The following is a 27,237-nucleotide window of genomic DNA, read 5'->3' on the forward strand; positions in this document are numbered from 1 at the left end:
TAGGGAATTTTATAGATCTTATAGGGAATCTAGGCTGGTGCAGTCAGTCCCTGTGCCCTTTAAAGAATAGGTGGGGAACATAGTCTTCTTGTAACTGTCTACCAAAAATCCTGCTGTCAGGAGAGGACATTAGAACACACAAAAAGGGTAAGTCTTAACAGACAGCAGGCTTTTCACATAGCTGTGAGCAACACAATCTACTCTGTGTACATTTCAAATAATAAACAAAAACTATCAGATTAAATAACACTAAGCGAAGGCAAAGGTGGATAATCTTAAAATCATGTGAATTGCTCTATAAATGTCTGTTATCCTCAGTGAGGCTTTTATGTCAATACAAAATGCCATACAGTTAGCAGTGTTTGTTTGTTTCATTCTGTAAAGGCCAATTCTTGAGGCAAGACAAATGACAGATGAGCACATCCTTATAGCCAAATATTTGCCAAAAGGAAAATCAATATTTTTCCTTTTCTTCTGTCTTTTTCTTTTTTTTTTTTCTCCTCTGGCCTGCAGTAGTTCACTTCAAAGCCAAGCAAAAGCCTGAAGTAATATCCCTTATTTCCTGCACCCCACTTCAACCTGCGCAATGCCTGATGCAGGAGGTCGGGCTCCTTAACTGCTCTAGGAAGCCCTGGTGATTTATTTGGCCAATAATGCAGTCAGTAATAGTGATTTCTCAAACGTGGGTTTTGTACCATTATCAAAAATTGAGTCTGGGAAAACATCCAGTCCCCAAGCCTCCCTCAGAGTTTCTTCCTCAGAAGGACCACTTCCTATCCCTTTGACATCTCCATCTGCTCTCCTACCTAAAGCAGGATCTGATTCCAGATGCCTCCATGCCAAGAGGAAGGCTGGAGACTGCATTTAGCTGGCTGTGTTGCAAAGGGGAAGATAACTCAGGAAGTCTTTTGTTGTTGTTGATTTTCTTTCCTTCTAGTGCTGCCCAGTTCCCTAGTCCCTTTCCAGAGAGCAAAGCATGACTTGGTTCAGGCTGAGCTCTCTGCTCTGCTGAACCCTCTGTTCCTCTGCTGCACATATGGTGGAGGTCTGGCAGGTGGCTACCTCTGTGGAAGACATGGGTGTCTGACTGCATCACCACAGAGGCAGGGGGGCTGAAGCTTTCTCGGAGCAAACTGACTTCATTTGAAAAGCTCAAGGGGAAAGGTGTGAACATTTTCATTGTTACTGTCCATACAGCACCTAACAACAAAAACAACAAAAAGATCTGAGCTGATTAAACCAGCTGTTATGTTTGACAGAAACTAGAAGGGGGGAATAAGCAAATAAAAACATCTGTAGTTTTGTGTAGTTTCCATGACCCTTTGGAAGGCATGCTTAGTTTCCTTCCTTGTAAAAGGTATCCACTCCTGTCTCATAGGTTACCTTCAGTCGTTTTATTTACGACACATAATGAATCTGTCATTCTACGCTTCTTTTGGAAAGAAGGACAAGGGCAGGGATGTGTTTGCCAAATGCAGATTAATTCAAGATATTAACAGTGCATCCAACCCATTTATAATGAAATGGCCAAATATGAATCCCCTCATTAGTAGTATAATTCTCTAAAAATGTATGAGACAGAAGACTATTAAGAAGAGCAATGTTCCAGGGTTTGGAAGTCAATCTTATAAGCAGTAATAGCCTTTCAAGCTGTTGAAATTTAATTAGAAGGATGCCCATAATGTAAAGCCACCTATAGAACCTAAGCTGAACATGGGTAGCAAATCCTCCTGAGTGCAAACCATATCCGTTGCCAGTTCTTTGGAAAGGTCTTGACACTTCAAGTGCTCCTTTGCACAGCAGTTTACCCACATTTGTGTATTAATTAACCATCAGCAAGATGTCCTTTCCACAAGTACCTTTAAAGAGAAGAGAAGAAGTAGAGCATCAGGACCTAGGGAGACTCTAAATAGTGTGAAGACTCAACAAGAATGGATTTCAAACATTGCCGTGGTTTAACGCAGCAGGCAACTAAGCACCACACATACATTTGCTCACCCTTCCCCCTCCCTCTCTGGGATGGGGAAGAGAAACAGGAAAATGAAGCCTGTGGGTTGAGGTAGAAACAGTTTATCAAGACAGAATAATAATAATAATAATAACAACAGCAACAACAACAACAACAACAACAACAATAATAATAATAATAATAATAATAATAATAATAATAATAATAATAATAATAATGTGTATGAAACAAGTGATGCATAATGCAAGTGCTCACTACCCGCTGACCAATGCCCAGCATATCCCTGAGCAGCTAGCCCCCCCACCCTGGCTAACCACCCCTATATATTGCTCAGCATGACGTCAGATGGTATGGAATACCCCTTTGGCCGGTTTGGGTCATCTGTCCTGGGTCTGTCTCTTCCCAGCTCTTGCTGCACCCCTAGCATGCCCACTGGCAGGACAGAGCGAGAAGCTGAGATGTCCTTGGCTTAGTGTAAGCACTGCTTTGCAATAATTAAAACATCAGTGTGTTATCAACACTCTTCTCATCCTAATCCAAAACATAGCACCCTACCAGCTACTAGGAGGAAAATTGACTCTGTCCTAGCTGAAACCAGGACATACATCCACTCCTTATTCAATACGACTTGTCATGCTCAGGTTACACCTTTTCCAATACATTCCAATGAATCACCATTTTCATCTTTGGTATACAGAATCTCCACTGAGTCTGCATAGTCCGTGACTGACATCAGGCTCCATCTGTCACGTCAGTCTTTCAGGGCAGAAGAGATGGTGTGTGATGTTGCATCGTCACACATTGAAGCCTGTTCTTGTTCCATCACATCTCTATGCTTGTCCACAAAATTTTTCTATCCACAAAATCTTTTCTATCAAAATTCATTCATTATTATCTTTGTGGTTGTTACTATGATACCATTAATAGGACATTGACATATAGCAATCATGGTAATGATGACATGCAGTGCTATGTAATAATTAACATAATACAATTCAGCTCATGGGCTATTCTCACCCAGTATTAAATCCCCTTGAGGTACACACTGGACCTCTCAATTCTTTTGCATTACCCACCAAGTGTATCCAGGTCCCTGAGTAAAAGCAATCCCACAAATGGATTTGCCTTTTCCTGAGGCAGCAGTAGCCCAGACTGTCTTACCCAGCATGTTTCTTACATGCACTACAGGAACTTTATCCCCTTGTACAGTATGTAACAGGTTTGATTGGGCAGGTCCATATCGGTTGGCAGATCAGCAGTCAATACTAATTGACTAACCAGGTGGCCTTTGCGCATCCCAATTTTTGAATGTCCCAGAACCCATTGCTTTCAGTGTAGTCTTTAACTGTTCGTTGTATTGCTCAACTTTCCTGGAGGCTGGTGCATGATAGGAGGTGTGATATACCCACTCAATACCATGTTCTTTGGCCCAAGTGTGTATAAGTTTGTTTCAGAAATTAGTCCCATTGTCTGACTCAATTCTTTCTGGGCTGCCATGTCGCAATAGGACTTGCTTTTCAAGGCCCAGGATAGTGTTCCAGGTGGTGACATGGGGCACAGGATATGTTTCCAGCCATCCAGTGGTTGCTTCCACCATTGTAACTACATGGCACTTGCCATTGTGGGTTTGAGGGAGTGTGATGTAATATTTATATTTCAACCATTGTCCTCCATACCAAAGAGGCTTTGACTGTTTGGCTTGCTTGATTGCAGCACATGTTTCACAGTCATGAATAACCTGTGCAATAGAGTCCATGGTCAGGTCCACCCCTCGATCACGAGCCCATCTGTATGTTGCATCTCTACCTTGATGGCCCAAGGTGTCATGGGCCCATAGAGCTATAAATAATTCACCCTTATATTGCCAGTCCAGGTCCACCTGAGCCACTTCAATCTTAGCAGCCTGATCCACATGCTGGTTGTTCTGATGTTATGTTCTTCAGTAGCCCGATTCTTGGGCACATGGGCATCTATGTGGCGTACCTTTACAACCAGGTTCTCTATCTGGGCAGCAATATCTTGCCACAATGCAGCAGCCCAGATGGGTTTGCCCCTGCGCTGCCAGTTGTTCTGCTTCCATTGCTGTAACCACCCCCACAGGGCATATGCTACCATCCATGAATCAGTATAGAGACAGAGAACTGGCCACTTTTCTCATTCAGCAATATCTAAAGCCAGCTAGATGGCTTTTACTTCTGCAAACTGACTCGATTCATCTTCTCCCTCAGTAGCTTCTGCAACTCATCGTGTAGGACTCCATACAGCAGCCTTCCATCTCCCACATGATGCTTTCCCACAATATGACAGGACCCATCAGTGAACAGGGCGTATTTCTTTTCATTTTCTATTAGTTTGTACAGTGGGGCTTCTTCAGCACGACCCACCTCCTCCTCTGGTGATATCCCAAAATATTTGCCTTCTGCACAGTCCATAATAACTTTCAAGATTCCTGGGCATCTGGCATTTCCTATTCGAGCCCGCTGAGTAATCAGTGCAACCCATTTGCTCCATGTAGCGTCAGTTGCATGATGTGTAGAGGGGACCCTTCCTTTGAACATCCAGCCTAGTACCAGCAGGTACTAGGGGTGCCAGGAAGAGCTGCGCTTCAGTACTGACCACTTCTGAAGCAGATCAAACTCCTTAACATGCTGCCAATACCTCCTTTTTGGTTGGAGTGTAGCAGGCCTCAGATCCTCTGTATCCCCGACTCCAAAACCCTAGAGGTCGATACCGAGTTTCCCCAGGCTTTTTCTGCCGGAGGCTCCAGGTGGGGCCATTCACCCTGGCTGTGTTGTAGAGCACATTCTTTACATCTGGTCCTGTTCGGACTGGCCCAACGGCTACTGCATATTTCCTGCTTAATTTGTTCAAAGGCTTGTCGTTGCTCAGGGTCCCATTTGAAATCATTCTTCTTACGGGTTACTTGGTAGAGCAGGTTTACAATCAGACTGTAATTTGGAATGTGCATTCTCCAAAACCCCACGACACCTAGGAAAGTTTGTTTTTCTTTTTTGCTAGTTGGTGGAGACATAGCTGTTATTTTGTTGATCACATCCATTGGGATTTGACAGCGTCCATCCTGCCATTTTATTCCTAAAAACTGGATATCTTGTGCAGGTCCTTTGACTCTATTTTGTTTTATGGCAAAACCAGCCTTCAGAAGGATTTGGACTATTTTCTTCCCTTTCTCGAAAACTTCCTCTGCTGTGTCACCCCACACAATAATGTCATTGATGTACTGCAGGTGTTCAGGAGCTTCCCCCTGCTCCAGCACAGACTGAATCAGTCCATGGCAAATGGTAGGGCTGTGTTTCCACCCCTGGGGCAGCTGATTCCAGGTGTATTGGACACCCCTCCAAGTGAAAGCAAACTGTGGCCGGCACTCTGCTGCTAGAGGGATGGAGTAAAATGCATTAGTGATATCAACTGTGGCATACCACTTGGCTGCCTTTAATTCCAGTTCATACTGGAATTCTAGCATGTCCAGCACTGCAGCACTCAGTGGTGGCATGACTTTGTTCAGGCCATGATAGTCCACTGTTAGTCTTCACTCACCATTAGACATTTGCACTGGCCATAGGGAACTATTAAAAGGTGAATGAGTCTTGCTGATCACTCCTTGGTTCTCCAGTTGATGAATTAGCTTATGGATGGGAATCAGGGAGTCTCGGTTGGTGCGATATTGCTGCCGGTGCACAGTTGTGGTAACGATTGGCCCCTGCTGTTCTTCGACCCTCAGCAACCCCACAACAGAAGAGTCCTCCGAGAGACTGGGCAAGGTAGACAACTGTTTAATGTCCTCTGTCTCTAAGGCAGCTATGCCAAAAGCCCACCTGAACCCTTTTGGGTCCTTGAAATATCCTCTTCTGAAATAGTCTATGCCAAGGATGCACAGAGCATCTGGACCAGTCACAATACAGTGCTTTTGCCACTCATTCCCAGTTAGACTCACTTCAGCCTCCAATACAGTTAATTGCTGGGATTCCGCCGTCACTCCATAAATACAGATGGGTTCTGGCCCTTTATAGCTTTATGACATTAGAGTACATTGTGCACCGGTGTCTACTAAAGCCTTATACTTCTGTGCATCTGATGTGCAAGGCCATCGAATCCACACAGTCCAATAAACTCGATTGTCCCTTTCCTCCCCCTGTCTGGAGGCAGGGATGCCCTAATCCTGGTCAGAATCTTCATTTCTGTGTCTGAAGGACTGCCTGCTGGAAGTTTGAGCAGCAACCTTCTCAGAGAACCCCTTATTCCTGAGTGTTTTTCTTTGCAACTCACATATCTGTGCCTCTAGGGTCAAGGTAGATTTTCCATCCCATTTTCTCATGTCCTCTCCATGGTCACATAGGTAAAACCACAGGGTGGCATGGGGTGTCTACTGACTGTATGGTCTTCCTTGCATGGATGGACACTTACCCCTGATAGCTGAGACACCGGTTTGTACAGGTGGGGCAAAAAATAAACTCTCTTCCAGTTGGTGAACCTCTTCAGAAAGTTTCTCCACAGCTGAGATGCAGGACTGTAGGGAAGAGGAGAGACTATCTTCGTACTGCTGGAGTTGTTTAGTCAATTCATCCACTGTGGGTTCCTCATATTCTTTCCAGGCTATTACTGCCAGTGAGCTGGCATATGATGATGGTGCACTCTGTACAAACTCCCACCACATGGGTCGTGTACACTTGACTTCATCTGGATCTCTGGATATTTGTTCGTTGTCTAGGTCCCTATAAATCACCTCCCGTACGGCTAATTCCCTCAGGTACTGGATTCCCTTCTCCATAGCGGTCCACTTGCCTGGCAGACATACAAATTCTTCCTTGAAGGGATACCTTTCCTTCACCACAGCTGACAGGAGATGCCTCCAGAGGCTGTAAGGTGTGCTCTATCTCCCATTGTTTTGTCAATGCCTGCATCTCTAGCAAGGGATCCCAGCCACCTAGCTTCCCTGCCCTCTAATTCCAGACAATTGGCTTTGGAGCACCGGAGCAGCAAGGTGACAAGCTGCTCACCTATACAGCAACCAAAATCTTTTCTCACATCTCATAGCTCATGCTGGTATAAGGTTCAGGTAGTTACTTCTGTTTTGTTTTTGGTTTTTTTTGACATCTTTGTCTTCATCCTCCTGTTCCAATGATGGCCCGGCCTCGTGTTCTTCATGCTTAGTCTTAGCAAGAGTTTCTCTGTGTTCTAAATGATCTGGCTCCAAACCATTTTTTTCACCTTGGCTACAGGGGCAACTTGCTCTGCTACAGTTCATTTCTCTGACCCAGCCACAGAACCTGCCACAGGGTTTAGAATGAATGCAGGGCCCACCACAGGGGTTGGAATAAATGCCGGGCCTGGCACAATGGTTGGAACAACCGCAGGGCCTGTCACAGTAGCTGGAACAACTGCTGGGCCCATCAAAAGGATTGGAGTGGCTGCAGGGGCTGGAGTGGCTGCAGGGTCCATCATAGGGGTTGGAGTGGCTGCCAGGGTTGAAATGGCTGTTGGGCCTGTCACAGGACTTGGAGCGGCTGCTGGGTCTGTCACTAGGTTTATAGTGGCATCAATTGGAGCTCAATAGGCATAGGCCAGACCCCAGCATGTTGCAGTGATTTGTGTCTCTTTGGAATTGCCAGAATGATGACACCCCTTTTTCAAGCATTCTACCAGCTTTTTAGGATTTTGCAGTTGTTCAGGGGTGAATTTCCAAAGTACTGGAGGTGCCCACTGCTCTAGATACCTGCCCATATTCTCTCACGCTCCCTGCCACTCATAACCATCCCACCTCAGGACAGATCTCTGGATAGCATTCCTCAGTACTTGTTTAACCTTAAACAAAATCTGAAGTGCATTCAGGGGACATAACAATAACAACATGCTGGTCTGAATATCCCAAGGATATTCAAAATCTTGAAAAACTATCATAACTAGACCAGAGGCTAAGAGGGGTGAAGGAGAAAGGGAGAGTGAACAAGTAGGAAAAAATATCTCCCCCTGTCCCCTCCACAGATTGCCTACCTGAGAAATAAGGTAATAGGTGTAATTGCTAATAGTTTCTGAGGTATGGTTTCCAAAGTACAGAGTCAACAACAGTGCAGAGTACAAATACCAGATTAGTCTCATGACCAGCAATTTCATCACATCATAAGCCAGTGTTACACTGCACAGTAAAATAATGATCTTAAACCAGTCCCCAGAAAGGATAACAGCACAATAGGGAACACATAAAGTAAGTAATGTGCTATATAACTCAATTTGGAAAACAGGCACAGCAGACCTGAGATAAAAGCAATCAACATTGTGATTAGGAACCATTAAGTGGGTCTAATACTTATACCAATTTTGGTTTAACACACTCTGGTCAGATCTGTTGTTATCTCAATCCTTTGGGCCCCATGTTGGGCTCCAAAAGGACTGTTGTGGTTTAACCCATCCAGCAGCTAAACACCACACAGCCGTTCGCTCATCCTTCCCCCTCCCTCTCTGGGATGGGGGAGAGAAACAGGAAAATGAAGCCTGTGGGTTGAGATAGAGACAGTTTATCATGTGTAAGTTTATTTAGTGTAAGCACTGCTCTGCAACAATTAAAACATCAGTGCCTTATCAACACTCTTCTCATCCTAATCTAAAACATAGCACCCTACCAGTTACTAGGAGGAAAATTAACTCTATCCTAGCTAAAACCAAGACAAACATGGAGGTCTAGGTATTATCTCTTGTTATCCCACCCCAATCAGCAATGTTTTGAAAGAAAAACTAATAAAAGTTTCTGTCAATATATACTAAAAAATATTCACAACTATTTTCCACTATGTAGCTCATTTGGGAGCTACATTTACTAGCTCACATAGTAAAGGAAAGTCAGTTCAATACCAGATGCTTCTAATCTGAATAAGCTAATTGAGACCTTGATAGCACAAAAACAAGCTGTGTTTTTTTTCACTTTGTTGCATAAAGATTATGTAATGCCTTTTTTTTTTCTTTTAAGAATTTCAGCATGAGGGTAAGTGTCCTGAATTGAATTCTGGGTTTACCACTTGGAAATTCTTCTTATATTTCTAATGTTGTGACTTACAGAAAAGCTTCCCTCCCTCCCAGCTCTTGTTGGCATCTCCTTTCCTTGCCTCCATTCCTGCTCAAAAGGAAATGTTTCAGAATTTGAGGCAGACTTCCCTGCGTGTGTGTGGCAGGGTGTGAAGGGACTGCATTAGCTTCCCAACCTGGTACGCCCCTCTGATTATTATCCTCTTTTGATAGTCCAGGCAGGCAGTGACACCATTGAAGAGAGAAGCCTGAAGGCTATCAAAAGAGAGTTTAGGGGACTGGGACGGTTAGTGGATGGAGCGGGAGTACAGGTGGTATTTTCATCCATCTCTACGGTGGCAGGGAGAGGTACGGAGAGGACACGGAAAGCCCACCTGTTAAACACGTGGCTCAGGGGCTGGTGCCAAAGAAGAAATCTTGGGTTTTTCAATCATGGGGCACTTTACTCAGCACCCGGCCTGATGGCCGTAGACGGGTCCCTATCCTTTAGGGGAAAAAGGATCCTGGGCCAGGAGCTGGCGGGGCTCATTGAGAGGGCTTTAAACTAGGTAAGAAGGGGGATGGGGCTGAACCAAGGATTGTTGGGGCTGTGCCAGGGGAAACAATAGCAAGGCTGGGGGATGAGGTAAAGGCCCAGCTGAAGTGCATCTACACCAATGCACGCAGCATGGGTAACAAGCAGGAGGAGCTGGAAGCCATCGTGCAGAGGGCAGGCTACGACTTGGTTGCCATCACGGAGAAGTGGTGGGACCAGTCTCATGACTGGAGTGCTGCAATGCCTGGCTATAGGCTCTTCAGAAGGGACAGGCAGCACAGAAGGGGTGGCGGTGTGGCTCTCTATATTAGATTGTCTTTCGATGTTGTAGAACTCGAGGCTAGGAATGACAAGGTCGAGTCCCTTTGGGTTAGGATCGGCAGGGACAACAAGGCTAGTGTCCTGGTCGGGGTCTGCTATAGACCACCGAAACAGGATGAGGAGACGGATGAGGAGTTCTACAGGCAGCTGACAGAAGTTGCAAAATCTTCAGCGCTTGTACTCATGGGGGACTTCAACTTCCCTGACATATCCTGGAAGCACAACACAGCCCAGAGAAAGCAGTCTAGGAGGTTTCTGGAGAGTGTGGAAGATAGCTTCCTGACGCAGCTGGTTAGTGAACCTACCAGGGGTGGTGCCCCGCTAGACCTTCTCTTCACAAACAGAGAAGGACTGGTGGAGGATGTGATTGTCGGGAGCTGTCTAGGGCAGAGTGACCACAAAATGGTGGAGTTCACTATTCTTGGCGAGGCCAGGAAGGGGACCAGTAAAACCACTGTATTGGACTTTCGGAGGGCTGACTTTGGGCTGCTCAGGACACTAGTTGGTGGAGTTCCTTGGGAGGCGGTTCTAAAGGGCAGAGGGGTCCAGGAAGGCTGGGAGCTCTTCAAGAGGGAAATCCTAATGGCGCAGGAGTGGTCTGTCCCCATGTGCCCAAAGATGAGCCAGCGGGGAAGAAGACCAGCCTGGCTCAACAGAGAATTGTGGCTTGAGCTTAGGAGAAAAAAGAGGGTTTATAATCTTTGGAAAAGTGGGCAGGCCACTAGGGAGGACTATAAGGATGTAGCGAGGCTGTGCAGGGACAAAATTAGGAAGGCCAAAGCTCATCTGGAGCTCAATCTGGCTACTGCCGTTAAAGATAACAAAAAACGTTTTTATAAATACATCAACACAAAAAGGAGGACTAAGGAGAATCTCCATCCTTTACTGGATGCGGAGGGAAACTTAGTTACAAGAGATGAGGAAAAGGCGGAGGTGCTTAATGCCTTCTTCGCCTTAGTCTTTAGAGGCAATACCGGTTGTTCTCTGGATACCCAGTACCCTGAGCTGGTGGAAGGGGATGGGGAGCAGGATGTGGCCCTCACCATCCACGAAGAACTGGTTGGTGACCTGCTACGGTACTTGGATGTGCACAAGTCGATGGGGCCGGATGGGATCCACCCAAGGGTACTGAGAGAACGGGCAGAGGAGCTGGCCAAGCCCCTATCCGTCATTTATCAGCAGTCCTGGCTATCGGGGGAGGTCCCAGCTGACTGGCAGCTAGCAAATGTGACGCCCATCTACAAGAAGGGCCGGAGGGCAGACCCAGGGAACTACGGGCCTGTCAGTTTGACCTCAGTGCCAGGGAAGCTCATGGAGCAGATCCTCTTGAGAGTCATCATGCGGCACTTGAAGGGCAAGCAGGCGATCAGGCCCAGTCAGCATGGGTTTATGGAAGGCAGGTCCTGCTTGACGAACCTGATCTCCTTCTATGACAAAGTGACGCGCTGGGTGGATGAGGGAAAGGCTGTGGATGTAGTCTACCTTGACTTCAGTAAGGCTTTTGACACCGTTTTCCACAGCATTCTCCTCAAGAAACTGGCTGCTCTTGGCTTGGACTGGCGCACGCTTCGTTGGGTTAGAAACTGGCTGGATAGCCGGGCCCAAAGAATCGTGGTAAATGGAGTCAAGTCCAGTTGGAGGCCAGTCACTAGTGGCGTCCCCCAGGGCTCGGTGCTGGGGCCGGTCCTCTTTAATATCTTCATCGTTGATCTGGACGAGGGCATTGAGTGCACCCTCAGTAAGTTTGCAGATGACACCAAGCTATGCGCATGTGTTGATCTGCTCGAGGGTAGGAAAGCTCTGCAGGAGGATCTGGGTAGGCTGCACCGATGGGCTGAGGTCAACTGCATGAAGTTCAACAAGGCCAAGTGCCAGGTCCTGCACCTGGGGCGCAATAACCCCAAGCAGAGCTACAGGCTGGGAGATGAGTGGTTGGAGAGCTGCCAGGCAGAGAAGGACCTGGGAGTGATGGTGGACAGTCGGCTGAATATGAGCCAGCAGTGTGCTCAGGTGGCCAAGAAGGCCAACGGCATCCTGGCTTGTATCCAGGGCTGCCCAGGGAGGTGGTTGAGTCACCATCCCTGGAAGTCTTTAAAAGACGTTTAGATGTAGAGCTTATGGATATGGTTTAGTGGGGACTGTTAGTGTTAGGTTAGAGGTTGGACTCGATGATCTTGAGGTCTCTTCCAACCTAGAAATTCTGTGATTCTGTGATTCTGCATAAACTATCACTACAGCAGGCAGGGTTTGCTGAGTCTCACTACTAACACGCATACAGTCTTTGTGAAAAAGGAGTAGCAAAGTATGACAGGAGAAGTGGCACCATGGAACAGATTAGGACCATGGTGTAAACTGTGCCTGACTGAATACAGAGCAGTAGTGTTTATAGACTTACATACTTGCAGGTGTTAAAGTGCTTTAACAGTGCTCTGTTCCATATTAAAGTAACCATTCTCAAGATCATTGGTAATTATCCTTATCTGCTTTGGTTCAGTAATTATTTATTACTGCAGTAAGGGAGGAAGCTTGATTCTGTTCAGCTTGGTACACAGAGCTGAAAGACCTTGCCCAGGAAGTCTACAAAAGCAATCTCTTTCTTTCTGTTGCGCTAACGTCACTTCACCTCAGCTCTGGCAGCATAAGAAAAGTAGGATATTGCTTTATGACTTAGAATTATTATATCACCACTACTTTGCAAATCTCTGTTTGCAACTCTGTTCGTGCTCTTTTTTAATCCATCTGAACTGAGCAGGAAAATTAGTTTAAAGGAACTATACACTCATATTAGTTAGCGTATGTTAAAGGCTACAGATTATCATGGTACCCTGCTGATGTGCAGTAACATAAATCCCAGTACTTCAGGTGCTCTGGATTACATGAACACAGTTCTTAGCACAGTTCTTGTGCTGGTTTAACTATTATAGCTAAGCGGGAAATTTGTTTATGGTTTTACAGATAGAACTCTTAGTATGGATCCATTCAGTTGTTGTCAGTGCTTTTTTCTTTACCCCATGCATAACAGTAACAATGAGACTGCCATCTTTATATCCACATAGCCATGCTATGGAAAGGGATCTGCTTTATATATTATACTTTGTAGTGAAAGCAGTTTAATTTGTGTATGAAAATGGGAAGATGCTGTTTAAACGGGTGCAGGAGCAAGGCTTTTTAAAGCACAGGTTTGACTATTAGAAGAACAGTAACCTCGTGATGGGGAGACATGGAAGGTCTTTGCAAGGGAGAGGAGCATGGCTCTGCCCATTCCCCTAAACAGGAGGTTGAGGCTGGGATGAGCAGAAATGATACTGAGGGCAGCAAGGTGCTTGTCACCAGGCTGGCAAAGCAGATCTGGTCTCACAAGCACGATTTCTCACTATAGAGCTTTGTGAAACCCATTTTAAACTGTTTTTATGAGCATGAGGTCTCTGAAAATGCAGACAGGTTACTATCCAATTCTGATTTATGTTTCACCTCACACATACCAGATATCACACATCTGCTTAAGCTCACACATCTCTGTAACACTGACACAGCAATTTCTGTGGAGAGTTTCTTTCTACTAACAGCCTCCCTGAGAGCTGTGGTTTGTGTTTTTTGTTTGTTTGTTTGTTTGTTTGTTGTTTATTTTCCATCTCTTTGTTGAAAAGCAAGGTGCTTTGTGTTGCAATTAGTTTTTATGAGATCTGTAATTGTCTTCACACTGATGAATGCCACAGAACAACCTTTCACTTTAACAAATGGTACTGTATGAATTACATCTGCGTGTAACATGCACTTGGACAGGGGAGTGCTCACCAATCTGTCCTGAATGGCAAAGCCAACTTTGTTCCTAGACTGTCACAAGCTTTGAGAGATGCCATCCTTGCAGTAAATCCTTTATAGCTGATGGTGTCCACAAACACACTTCAGAGTGGTTTTAGAAAGGGCTCCAAATACTTTTCTCAGTAGGTAGCACCATAATCTTTTTTTTTTCAATAGTCTCAGAAATCTCTGTTCACCTTCTTGAATGTCTTCAGACTCTTTGTAAGTTACATTATTAACAATGCATAATTTAATTTTTCTATTACTGATTTTAAAAAAAATAAATTAAAGGCTGCATTAACGTGTAATGTATGAGATGAAAGCTGCAAGATGAAATTCATTAACAGTCACAATTTCTTTTCTGCTTCTTCTTGGTGCCTCCATTTTGTATACCTGGTCATAAGTAATACTGACCAAACTTCCTTTGACCAGATTTTGTCATTCTCAGCAGCAACTGGTGCCATTGCCAGGTGCTGTACACATGAACAGAAATTAGGGAAGCTCTGTTTGTACTTCTGCATCCTATACTCGTGTGCTTGGACATAGGTGGGCTTGTACTTATCCCAGCCCTGCTTTGCAGGACGTCTTGCTTTTTCCCGGGCATCTCTTGCAGGGGTGCTCAGCCTCACCAAGCTGCTGGACCACGTGATGATTTTCACTTTGTGCTGTTAAATGAATTGGGATGAGATTCCCAGCTGCCACAGTAGCAGCACATTACAGGCACAGCTCTTTGAAACAGTTTATATGCCACATTTTGAGAGCCCTTGACACAGAGCAAGATGAAGTTAGAGGTGAAAACTTCAGTGACTGTATTGATTCCTGGGTAACTACTGAAAGCAATAGAAAAGGTCCTCTTCCATGGGCAGTACAGCAGGACTTTCACTCTGAGGAGTCTGTCAAATTGATAGCCTTGCAGACCAAACCCTCTCATTCATGGAAAGTAACACCGTACACTAGTACAGACAGTAGGAGCTTTTCCCTCTCTTACCAATATACTGTGATTCTCACACAAAGGGCATCATTTGTAGGAAAAATATTTTCTGTGAATCCTGAATGGAGTCCTGAATATTTCTGCTATATTTCAGAGGCCCAGAAACAGAAAGCTTTCTATTTCCTTTAGCATGATACTTGGTTTAATTTTAATGGCATGTGTTTGAGTTTCTTTCTTAAAATTCACTGTGATATTCTCTGCGCTGGTGAGGCCCCACCTCGAGTACTGTGTGCAGTTCTGGGCACCACAGTATAAAAAGGACATGAAACTGTTGGAGAGTGTCCAGAGGAGGGCTACAAAGATGGTGAAAGGCCTGGAGGGGAAGACGTACGAGGAACAGCTGAGGGCACTGGGCCTGTTCAGCCTGGAGAAGAGGAGGCTGAGGGGAGACCTCATCGCAGTCTACAACTTCCTCGTAAGGGGGTGTCGAGAGGCAGGAGACCTTTTCTCCATTAACACCAGCGACAGGACCCGCGGGAACAGGGTTAAGCTGAGGCAGGGGAAGTTTAGGCTTGACATCAGGAGGGGGTTCTTCACAGAGAGAGTGGTTGCACACTGGAACAGGCTCCCCAGGGAAGTGGTCACTGCACCGAGCCTGACTGAATTTAAGAAGAGATTGGACTGTGCACTTAGTCACATGGTCTGAACTTTTGGGTAGACCTGTGCGGTGTCAAGAGTTGGACTTGATGATCCTTAAGGGTCCCTTCCAACTCAGGATATTCTATGATTCTATGATTCTATGATTGTATAATCCTCATTCTTTTACTCCCTTCTACCAAATACACAGAAAAGGTTTTCCAACTCCTTATCCTATCAATGCCTGGGAAGGGGTCTTCTATATTCTATCTTAGTAAAAGCTGATACTTAATTGCATGCCTCCTAATCTGATTAGCAGAAGTGAAGAAGACTCTTTATTAAAATCAATTACCTGGGACTGCAGTTGTAATGAAAAGCTGTATAAGCCTTTTTTTTTTTTTTAGGGTTCTTCTGTTCTAGCTATCATTCTGTTATCTGGAAATAAACTCAGCAAGGTATACACATCTTGCTCTTCCTCCAAAAGTGTTTCTAGAAAAGTTACCTCTCACAAGCACCAAACCTTTCCATTAAAGAAAGAGATGATCAGCATCGATGCCCTGCAGTTGACTGTTTTCACATGATCTTTGTAGCAAATGTGATCAAGTTTTACCTGGTATAGCTCAGAAATGGCAGCATAGGCTTCAGTTCTTTGATACCAAAGACAAACCACCCTATTCAACTGAACCACAGAATGTCTGAAGCTGGAAGGAACCTCTGGAGACCATTTGGTCCAAACCCCCTTCTCAAGCAGGGCCACCCAGAGTAGGTTGCCCAAGACCACGTCCTGGCAGCTTTTGAAGATCTCCAAGAAGGAGACTTCACAACCTTTCTCTGCAGCTTGTGCAACTTGTGCCGGTGTTCTGTCAACAGCACATTAAAAAAAAATAAAAATAATGATGTTCAGTTTAAAGATCATTTCTTGTATTTCAATTTATGTCCATTATCTCTTGTCTGCAGTCCCACCCAGTCAATATTTACATACCTTTTTAAGTTCACCACCACAAGCCTTTTCTTCTCTGGGCTAACCAGCTGCGTCAGGAAACTCTCTTCCACGCTCTCCATAAGCCTCCTAGACTGCTTCCTCAGAGCTGTATTGCATTTCCAGGATATGTTTGGGAAGTTGAAGTCTCCCACAAGAACAAATGCTGACAATTTCTCAACTTCTTCCAGCTGCCTGTAGAATTCCTCATCCGTCTCCTCATCCTGGTTTGGTGGTCTATAACAGATCCCCACCAGGATGCTTACCGTGTTGGCCTTCCTGCCGATCCCAACCCATAGGGACTCAGCCTTATCATTCCCAGTCCCCAGTTCCACAACATCAAAGCACTCTCTAATATAGAGAGCCACACCACCACCCCTTCTGTGCTGCCAGTCCCTTCTGAAGAGCCTATAGCCAGTCATTGCAGCACTCCAGTCATGGGAATGGTCCCACCACGTTTCAGTGATGGCAACCAAGTCACAGCTAGCCTGCTGCATGATGGCTTCCAGCTCCAAATATGTTTATTATATTATTATATATATGTATTTTATTAGAATAACTGGCACAAACTGGAATTAAAAACAAACAAACAAACAAACAAAAACTTAGACAAAATCATAAGTGCCTTTAAAAAAAAAAAGTTATATATTTGTCTCTCATACATGTAAATTCGTGACTTTCAGAGAAGACATTAGGATCTGGATGTGCATATCTGAGATCTTCCCTTCTTGCTCTCTTTTGAAGGTATTCAACAAAATGGATTATGTATACATAAAAAATACATTATGACTTCTGGATAGGAATCACTACAGGATAAACATATTCCATGTGGATGAATTAATCTTTACACAATTTCTAAAAGTACAAATGGTTGGAGCAACAATCCCAGAATGAATGTCGTTATTTAATCGGTACAAACATACAGACTGCTGTTATTAGAAGCCATAAATTCTTGGAAGCATAAATTTCACAGATAAAACAGAGACCCTACCAGAACATCCTGGCTAGACAATAAATGGGCATTGTTCTGATTGAATTAAAAATGTCCTTATGTGTTCATAAATTGAACTGAAAGGTTATACTATTTTATTAAGAGCATAAGTGTTGATGTGAGGAGCCTGGGTTACTTCTTGCAGGACAAAAACATAGGGTGAAATATCCCACTTCGATTAAATTGATCTGCTTACTCCCCCCAAATTCCCAATGCATTTGGGAAGACAAATGCATGCGTTAAATCTCAGAGAGGGAGAAACGTGATTTCGCGTAAGGAAATTTATTAGCCAAATCCATAACAAGACCAAGAATTCAGGTTGATGTTCAACAGTGCAGCTGTAGAGTTATACTAGCTATTCAATATGTATGCCAGAAGAGTTCTAGCTGCAAATAAATCAACCTAATTTAGGCTTTGGCTGCAAAAGAAAGTGATAGTAGTTTCACTAGGATTGTTTCAATAAATCAATTTCATTAAATATGAAGCAAATCCACATGTGGACACAGTTAAATTGATTTACAAATGACATGTTGATTTAGCTTAATTCAAAGGATGGATTTTTATATGGCAGCTATAAATTGATTTAAGTCCATCTACACATGACTACAATGGTTCGATTTCAATAGACTTAAAACAAGACTTCAGTTAAGCCACTCTTCCAACACTTTAAATATCAGGTTAGGTCTTATGAAGTAAACACACACATAGGTAGACGACAGCTGTTTTTCAAAAAACAGGACATTTAAATTAATCTGAGTTCAATTTAATTGGACAGATCTTAGCTCCTCTTGATGGTTTTTGATGGTCTGGATCTTAAGGGTCTTTTTTAACCTCAGTGATTCAATTTATACAAAACTACCAAAGATTGACAAAGAGTCTCCTTTATTGACCGATGACCATGACTTTTATTTATTGCAAACTGACCCTACTTTTAAAATGATTTAATGTCTTCCATCAAAACAGAGACCCTACCAGAACATCCTGGCTAGACAATAAATGGGCATTGTTCTGATTGAATTAAAAATGTCCTTATGTGTTCATAAATTGAACTGAAAGGTTATACTATTTTATTAAGAGCATAAGTGTTGATGTGAGGAGCCTGGGTTACTTCTTGCAGGACAAAAACATAGGGTGAAAAATCCCACTTCGATTAAATTAATCTGTTTACTCCCCCCAGATTAAGTCAGATTCTACATTTCAGTTGTACAGATCATCTTCTTAGCCTGTGAAGGAAACCTAAAACCTACCAGTTTTGATCAGCTGTATGCTTTCTGACCGTGCACAGAATAAAAAGAGTGAGAGTTCAGTACAATACCTTTCCTCATCAGTATGTTCAAGTCCTGCTCCAGAGTCAGTTTCTTGTTGCATTCCCAGTGGAAGATCTAGGCCATGCAGCAGGGAGAAGATAGCTGATCCTCATCTGCTTTTAATTTTGCAGCTAATCCTCATTTTATTTCATATCTGAACATATGGGGAAGAAAATATCAAACAGAATAGTTGATTTCTACAGTATCATTTTTCGTAAGCTCTATTTTTGTCACTTTTTTACTCAAAACATTTTTTCAGTGTCTTTTGACAGATGCAAAAAGAAAAGTGAATAATGCTTATTTGGACTAAATATTCACTTGTCTGTGTATGTTAGAATAAGCTATAGTGATTATTCATTGGGATGATCTCATCAGCAGGAACCAGTAAATTCTCTATGCTTTTGAAAATTAAGCTGTTTATTTCAGAGCCTAAATAGACACTTGGCAACTTAAATTCAGGTATGCATTTCTCAGTGCCATGCCTGCTGGCCTCTAAGATGCAGTATTCCTGAGTGGAGAGCCAGATGAAATCTCAACATTTTATTATGATGAATTAAGTGGAGGTTTTAACTCTTCCAGTGTGTCAAGATTTCATCTTGTATCTTTTCTGTGTTCAGTTTAATGCTCAGCACGACATCAGTGGTTAATCAGTACACATGGGATTAATTTATTTGATGAGAGCAAGACTGTGGTAACAGTGATTTCCTCATTTATTAGCTTTAATAATAGATGTTCTTTTTGTTATCTTCCTTATCTTATGAATGGTCCAAGTTCAGCCAAACCTGACCACTCGTTCAGTTCCTATAAATTTTCTAAGGGCAGACAGGTAAAAGAGCAAGACAGAGCAAGCACGCTGGCAAGGGGGAGAAGTTGCTGTGTGAATTCTGCTTCCCTTGACACCAAAGAATCCACAAAGAAAGCAAGACTGCTAAATGCCAGTGTCTTCCATCACACCTCATAATCACTGCTGGACAACAACCCATAAAAATGAATTTTTTATCACCCCTGGCATTACCGGAATGATTTGTTCTGAGACAAATACTGATCTGTAGTTTTGCTACTATCTCTAGGGTATTTGGGACTTCAACCTTCTATACAGAGGGCAAGATCCAAAGCATGCCCAGAATTGTCTCTGTCTCTATTAACATCAGATGACCTAGCCCAGAATTCTTCATCTGTCATCAGGTTGGGGTGACAGCATACACAGTCCTGCATTTGTAACGATTCCAGGACTTTTGGATTTACCCATGGGTTGCAAGTTCCCTGAGAGCCTTGTTCTTGCTTAAGATGCCAGACTAAAAAATAAATGGTAATTTTTCAGAAAATCCCAGGCTCTGTTCTGTCGAGTATAGTTACTACAGTTCCTGGATGGATGTTTATCCCATTTCAAAATTTACGTGATGTTAGTACTTCTGTTCTTTTATTACAACTAACACTTTAAAATCATGAAAGCCAATCAGCTCATCTCAAGTAGGAATTATGGATTAAAACACATAAAATGAATGGATATTAACTGAATGATTGTTTTTTATTGTACAGACAATCTTTACACTCAGAATAATTATTGATTAATTGGAGCTTAATAACAAAATAATTATTTTTGTTAGGTGAGCTCAATTAAACTACAGAATCCAAGGAAGTGAGGTAAGTTTTCAGAGGGTGCTGGCTGGGGGCCATCAAGTGGCAGCAAAAGTGTCTGAACATGATGCCTGGTCCAGCAATGTTGCTTAGCAACTTCTCCGGGATGATTCTGGCAATTAACTCTTGTGTGTGCCAGGGGTACACCACTGCTTCATTCCAAATGGGAGAAGGCAGAGTAAATAGTCCTCCAGAAGACAGACCAGTAAAACCGGGGTTTGTGCTGAATAGCAACTGCAAAATTAACCCTCGTGCAATAGCTCTTTCTCAATGAGTTTCTTTTCTCAATGCCCTTGTTCTTTCCATGCAAACATAATATGCTTTTGGAAAGGATTAATCAATATCAGAATGTACAAGCTTGTTACAGAACAAGAGGATTTGTGCAGGGCATTGCTTCAATACTGGCTATTTCATTTCACATTCCTACATGAATCTGAACTGGCTTTCAAGTGCAAAAAGCCCAGCCATAACCCCTGAACCCGTCCGTGAAACCATGCTGTTCAGTAGATGACTTGTGAGTTCAGTTCCTTGAAAGTACACTTAGTTTTGCCTCAGTGTAAGCTCAGGTGCCCCAAGAGACTAGGAACAAATGAAGACACTGCGAGTCTATGCTCTCTTCCTAGAGACTGTTCCAGGTTGCTCCAAAGCTGGGCCATAATTCAGTACCCTCCTCTGCTTCTGGGTTCATCCTAAATTCTGATTCATTTCTATAAAGCCTTTGTGTAAACACATACAACCGAATTATTTATGAATTTCTACCATTTCCCCTACCATGACAAAACAGCTTATTAAAATAGGTCAAAAAATGGTGGAAGAGCTTTTATAAGGAAGAAAAAATCATCTCCTCTGTGCCGGCAATATGGTTCTGTAAGAATTCTGAAAGCCAAAATTTTGCATAGCATTGCAGTGGAGGAAAACTTACATAAAATTTACATATTTTTGTAGTTTTAAATAAATCTCTGAAGGACAACTTCAGTTCTTTCACTAAGTAAGAGAAGCTACAATTCTCTTTCATTCAGGATGCAGAGGTTTAAATTTACTTTGTATATGAACTGTGGAAAGAATTCGATAATACGCCTCAGAAAAAAGAAAACAAACAAACAAACAAGACAAAAAAAACAAAATCCAACCAACCACCAACTAGCTTGTTTTATCACAGTCAAAAATAACTACAGACTTTTCTGCAATTCAGTCATTTAAAACAGTATAGAGTTATTGTCTTTCAACTTTCCGATCAGCAGTTGCCACAAGAATGGTGCCTTCTTACTGCAACTGCTTCTTTTGTCTATGGGGTCGAGTTGTTCAAAAAAATGATTTCATGTTGAAAAAGTGCCCCAATGACAAGGAACATAATTTTGAAAGTTATTTCATTGCATAAAGGATTTTACATAATTTACACACATTAACTGATTTTTAACTTGCTGGTGATTTATGATGCACCAACCAAAGAAAATACCTGGCAAAGGAAAATGCCCTATGAAGAGTGTCCATCTACACAGTGAGTGTACTTGAGTAGCTGAATATGCACAATCAATGGCCCTTTACATGGGCTGAGCTCTGCCCAGGAACCTCATCTGTTAGGCACAGTTACAGACATACCATGCACATGATGGCAATCTAGGTTGTAGGCAGCTCCCTGCTCACAGAACCTATCCCTGTCCCCAGCCACATCGGGTATGAGTGTAACAGCCTGAACTCACCAGACAACAGAAATTATTTTATGGAGTGGAGAGAGAAGGACAACATACAGCCCTAAATTAGGATTGATCTAATCCTTAAACATCAGGAGAGAACAATTAGACAGATGATCTATGAAAGGTATGGTATAAATGGGAAGCATTCTGCCTGCATGGACTTCCTCTGCCAACAGCAGGCTGATGGGACCCCCACAGCCTTCCATTTCTTATTTCTACACTTTTTATTTGCTTGGTAAACATCTTTGTGTCCCGTCCCGTCCCCCCCCCTTTTTTTTACCATCTTTGACAGTTGGATTATATCATCAATCAGAAAAAAATTGACCCAAAATGTATACTGTATCTTGTGGGAGTTTTAGTTATTTCAGTTTTTGAAAGAGAGTGAGTGGGTAGGTGGGAGTGCCAGGAAGCAAGTTCCTCTGTAGATGCAGTCTGAATATCCACTTCTTGTTTCCAGGCAGTGGTATCAAAGACAGAAATTCCCATAATCCCCATACTCAACCTGAGCTATGTTGAACAAAATTGATTCTGGAGTTAGTTTTTCAGCTGTTATTAATGTTGTTGTTTTCTAAAGTATAATTCAAACAGAATGAAAACCTGTGCCATTGCCACATATCCATCTTCCCACCCACATAATGTCTATTGAGGTATTATGTTATCTGTCTGAAAATTGAGTTAGTTCCCAGGTTGAATGAAGTTCATAAAACTTTCAGCAAAACAGGGCTGAATTTTATCAACATTTATCCACATTATGGCTTGGGAGAGGGAGCAGGGTAACCTCACTGTAATTGCATGGCTTCACTGGAAATCATGCAAAGTTTTGTAGGTTCAATTGCAGTTTTCTTTGATTTATATTTTTTCTCAACTTCTAAATAAAATCTAGGCTGGTAATTTGGCTGAATTCAATAAGAGAACAATATTCTCAATGAACTCTACTCCTCAATGAACAGTTTTACATTTGAGACCTGACTACATTGCCAACTGACAGAAAACATTGTATTAGCAACCATTGTAATCTTACAGTATCTTGCTCTATTTACAGAAAACTTCCAGCAGCAAGGAATCTGCTGTACTCCATTCTTCAAAGAACAATCATTGCCTTCTACTGCATTGTGTTTTCTTTGGAACTACTTAGACCATGGTATTTCATTTTGTATGTACAAAACTGCTGAACAGTACTGACCATAAGCCCCGTGCTGTAAAAGGGGATACTCCTTCAGGACACTGGTTGGCAGAGTCCCTTGGGAGGCAGTTCTGAAGGGCAGAGGAGTCCAGGAAGGCTGGGCACTCCTCAAGAGGGAAATCTTAAAGGCACAGGAGCAGACCGTCCCCACGTGCCCGAAGACAAGCCAGCAGGGAAGAAGACCGGCCTGGCTGAACAGAGAGTTGTGGCTAGAGCTCAGGAAGAAAAAGAGGGTTTATGACCTTGGGAAAAGAGGTTAGGCCACTCAAGAGTACAATACGGATGTTACGAGGATGTGCAGGGACAAAGAAAGGCCAAAGCTCATCTGGAGCTCAATCTGGCTACTACTGTTAAAGACAACAGAAAATGCTTTTATAAATACATAAACAAGAAAAGGAGGACTAAGGAGAATCTCCACCCTTTTATGGGATGCGGAGGGAACTTAGTGATGAGAAATGAGGAAAACGCTGTGGTACTTAATGCCTTCTTTGCCTTAGTTTTTAGCAGCAAGAGCAGTTGTTCTTTGGATACCCAGTACCCTGAGCTGGTGGAAGGGGATGGGGAGCAGAATGTGGCCCTCATAATCCATGAGGAAATGGTTGGCAGCACACTAGAGCACTTAGATGTATGTAAGTCAATGGGGCCGGATGGGATTCACCCAAGGGTACTGAAAGAACTAGCAGAGGAGCTGGCCAAGCTGCTTTCCATCATTTATCAGCAGTCCTGGCTATCAGGGGAGGTCCCAGTCGACTGGCGGCTAGCAACCATGATGCCCATCTACAAGAAGGGCTGGAAGGTAGACCTGGGAAACTATAGGCCTGTTAGTTTGACCTCAGTGCCAGGGAAGCTCATGGAGCAGATTATCTTGAGTGTCATCATGCGGCACTTACAGGGCAAGCAGGCGATCAGGCCCAGTCAGCATGGGTTTATGAAAGGCAGGTCCTTCTTGACGAACCTGATCTCCTTCTATGAAAAAGTGATGTGCTTAGTGGATGAGGGAAAGGCTGTGGATGTGGTCTACCTTGACTTAAGTAAGGCTTTGGACACCGTTTTCCACAGCATTCTCTTCAAGAAACTGGCTGGGTAGCCGGGCCCAAAGAGTTGTGGTGAATGGAGCTAAATCCAGTTGGAGGCCGGTCACTAGTGGCGTCCCCCAAGGCTCAGTACTAGGGCCAGTCCTCTTTAATATCTTTATTGATGATCTGGATGAGGGGATGGAGTGCACCCTCAGTAAGTTTGCAGATGACACTAAGTGTGTGTGTTGAACTGTTCAAGGGTAGGAAGGCTCTGCAGGAGGATCTGGATAGGCTGGACTGATGGGCTGAGGTCAACTGTATGAAGTTCAACAAGGCCAAATGCCGGGTCCTGCACCTGGGGCGCAATAACCCCAAGCAGAGCTACAGGCTGGGAGATGAGTGGTTGGAAAGCTGCCTGGCGGAGAAGGACCTGGGAGTACTGGTTGATAGTTGGCTGAATATGAGCCAGCAGTGTGCTCAGGTGGCCAGGAAGGCCAACAGCATCCTGCCTTGTATAAGAAACAGTGTGGCCAGCAGGTCTAGGGAAGCAATTGTCCCCATCTACTTGTCTCTGGTGAGGCCGCACCTCGAATACTGTGTTCAGTTTTCGGCCCCTCACTACAGGAAGGACATCGAGATGGATGCTTGAGCATGTCCAGAAAACAGTAACAAAGCTGGTGAAGGGTCTGGAGAACAAGTCTTATGAGGAACAGCTGAGGGAGCTGGGTTTGTTCAGCCTGGAGAAGAGAAGGCTCAGGTGCGACCTCATCTCTCTCTACTACAGGTACCTTAAAGGAGGCTGTAGTGAGATGGGGATTGGTCTATTCTCCCATGTGCCTGGTGATAAGTAGAGAGGGAATGGGCTAAAGTTGCACCAGGGGAGGTTTAGGTTGGATATTAGGAAGAACTTCTTTACTGAAAGGGTTGTTAGGCATTGGAATAGGCTGCCCAGAGAAGTGGTTGAGTCACCATCCCTGGCTGTCTTTAAAAGATATTTAGACGTAGAGGTTAGTGATACGGTTTAGTGGAGGACTTGTTAGTGTTAGGTCAGAGGTTGGACTAGGTGATCTTGGAAGTCTCTTCCAACCTAGATGATTCTCTGATTCTGTGATACTGTGAAAAGCTATTACCACTCCCTGCAGACTTTTATTGGCTGGTAGCTGTAGACAATTACAGATACAGTAACACTGCTGCTACTTTATGTTGATTGGTGTCACACCTCCTGCCCACCAGCCAGTCAGAAACTCAGTAGGAGCATGGGAACCCTAAGCTAAAGAAAATTTTGTAGTGATGTGGCCTTTTACAGCCATTTGATCTGGAATGATTTATCCATCCAATAGCAATTAGTGTTCTACATACTCACTGTTTTTTTCATTACTGTACTCCAGGGCAGTACTAGGTTTCTTATTTCACAGTGCCTGATCCTAATGACCTTTTCTGTAGTATAGGATGTATAATTTGTCTGTGGCTGTCTCTTCTTTGTTGTCCCCACCTGTAGTTTTTTGTGAATACTCTAAAGGGAACTTCAGTAATGACACAGACATTGAAAGGAGAAAAACTGTGACAGATGCAGAGCTCAAGCTAGATCCTTAACTTATGCTAGAAATACACCAAGTGCAAATCTGTCTGCCAGCTGGTGCCCTCTCAGGGCTGTCATTCCCAGATAGTGTGAGCATAATATTCTGAGTATAACACCAATGCAAGCATCCCAATGCCTTGAGAGTTTAAGGGCGAAAGTTGGAAGACTGTCCTGGATTTGCTGTGAGTACTTTGTTTAAAACCTGCTTTGGTGAAGATAACTTCAGTAAAAAGTATCCAAATGAAAATACTGAAGGAATGGGACCAACAGATTAACTGAAGATACATAGCTACTGACTCAGCATGTTTCTTTACCAAAGATGGAAGTTTTCACGCAGACTTCTCCAGCACTACATGAGCCAAGATAGCCACTGATAGCAGTAGCAGTACATGGTTAACCTTTGTGCAAACGGGTTCCAGGGGACTCTGTCAGTAGATATCACAAAAATTTGTTGGCATTAGTAAATTAAAGAGCTTCAGACTGCTATAGTCTCTGGAGACAAAACTGTCCTTATTTTGAGCTGTTACTGCCCTTATTTTTCCTTTTACTGTTGTTTTGAGATGTTACTTACCTACCTGTCTCTGATGCAGACCCAGCTTTCTCCATCCACGGTTTCTTGTCCGATGTCTGCAATCTAGGCCTACCAGTTCAGTCTCTCAGATCAAAATATCCCACTACCCTGCCTTCATGTCCTACTCCCCATGTTTCTAGTCCCATACCTTCTTCCTTTCCCTGACAGGATGCAGTCACTTCTCCTTGTCCCAGGCCACTGCCCAGCTCCTTCTGCTACCTTGTTCTTCAGTCTTATGACCTCTGGAGCCTCTAAAATGGCCTAATGCTCAAACTACTATACACAATATAGAGACAACAATAAATAGTCTAGGAAATCATTTCATTTGCAGATAAAGTATGTTTTCTATTCAGATAGTGACCCAAAGGGAATTCAGATGGTTGAGAAGCTTTACTGGGCAGAATACTTAGGAGCTGCAGTTCCAGAGTACATTTCCATGTTAATTTGTCAATAAGCTTTTTCTTGCTGCATACATGTATGTGACTTCAAATATGTAGAAATATATTTTTTTCAATCTCAGATAGTAGACAACTTTATAATCCTTTGGGTTGGCAAAATCTATGAAATCTTTAATTGTGCACTTTGGCCTGACTTCATCTTTCATCCAAACCATGAACTCTATTTCTGTTCTGAAACCCATCTATTTTTACACAAGGACTTTGTATGTTATACTCTGCACCATGCTGGCCCTTGCACTCTCTCAATCTTTACTTCATTCACTCACACAGCTTCCGGAGTGTTGTGGGTTACCGAAAACTTCTGTTTCCCGTGACCTGGTTTGCAAGCTCCAGCACTATTGTCTTAAATCTGCAAAATCTGGCAATAATCCCAGTGCTTCCAGGCACATACATCTTCTCCTCGCCTTTTTCTTTTGCCTTTTAAACTATTCTTTCTCTTGTTACTGTCAGATATAACTCTCTCCTTGGGTTCAGCAGAGCTTCTGCAGAATCAGGGCTGTGCTTACCTCTCTGCTCCAGCACCAGCCTCTGCCATGCTGCTTGTTTATGCTGCTGCTCCGTGTTCACCATCACACACAGCAGAAGCAAAGTAC

The 27,237-nt window shown here is 43.4% G+C and overlaps 1 long non-coding RNA gene across 1 annotated transcript; it reads right to left on the reverse strand.

Moving 5' to 3' along the window:
• Positions 1-926: 926 nt before the first annotated feature.
• LOC140001437 (uncharacterized) lies at positions 927-27,237 on the reverse strand. The gene is made up of 3 exons (XR_011806657.1): positions 27,151-27,237; positions 18,514-18,659; positions 927-1,859 (listed from the first exon to the last, which is right to left on the reverse strand). It is a non-coding gene; the product is annotated as an uncharacterized lncRNA (long non-coding RNA).

This window comes from Anas platyrhynchos, chromosome 1 (assembly GCF_047663525.1).
Source record: "Anas platyrhynchos isolate ZD024472 breed Pekin duck chromosome 1, IASCAAS_PekinDuck_T2T, whole genome shotgun sequence".
Taxonomy (NCBI): Eukaryota; Metazoa; Chordata; class Aves; order Anseriformes; family Anatidae; genus Anas; species Anas platyrhynchos.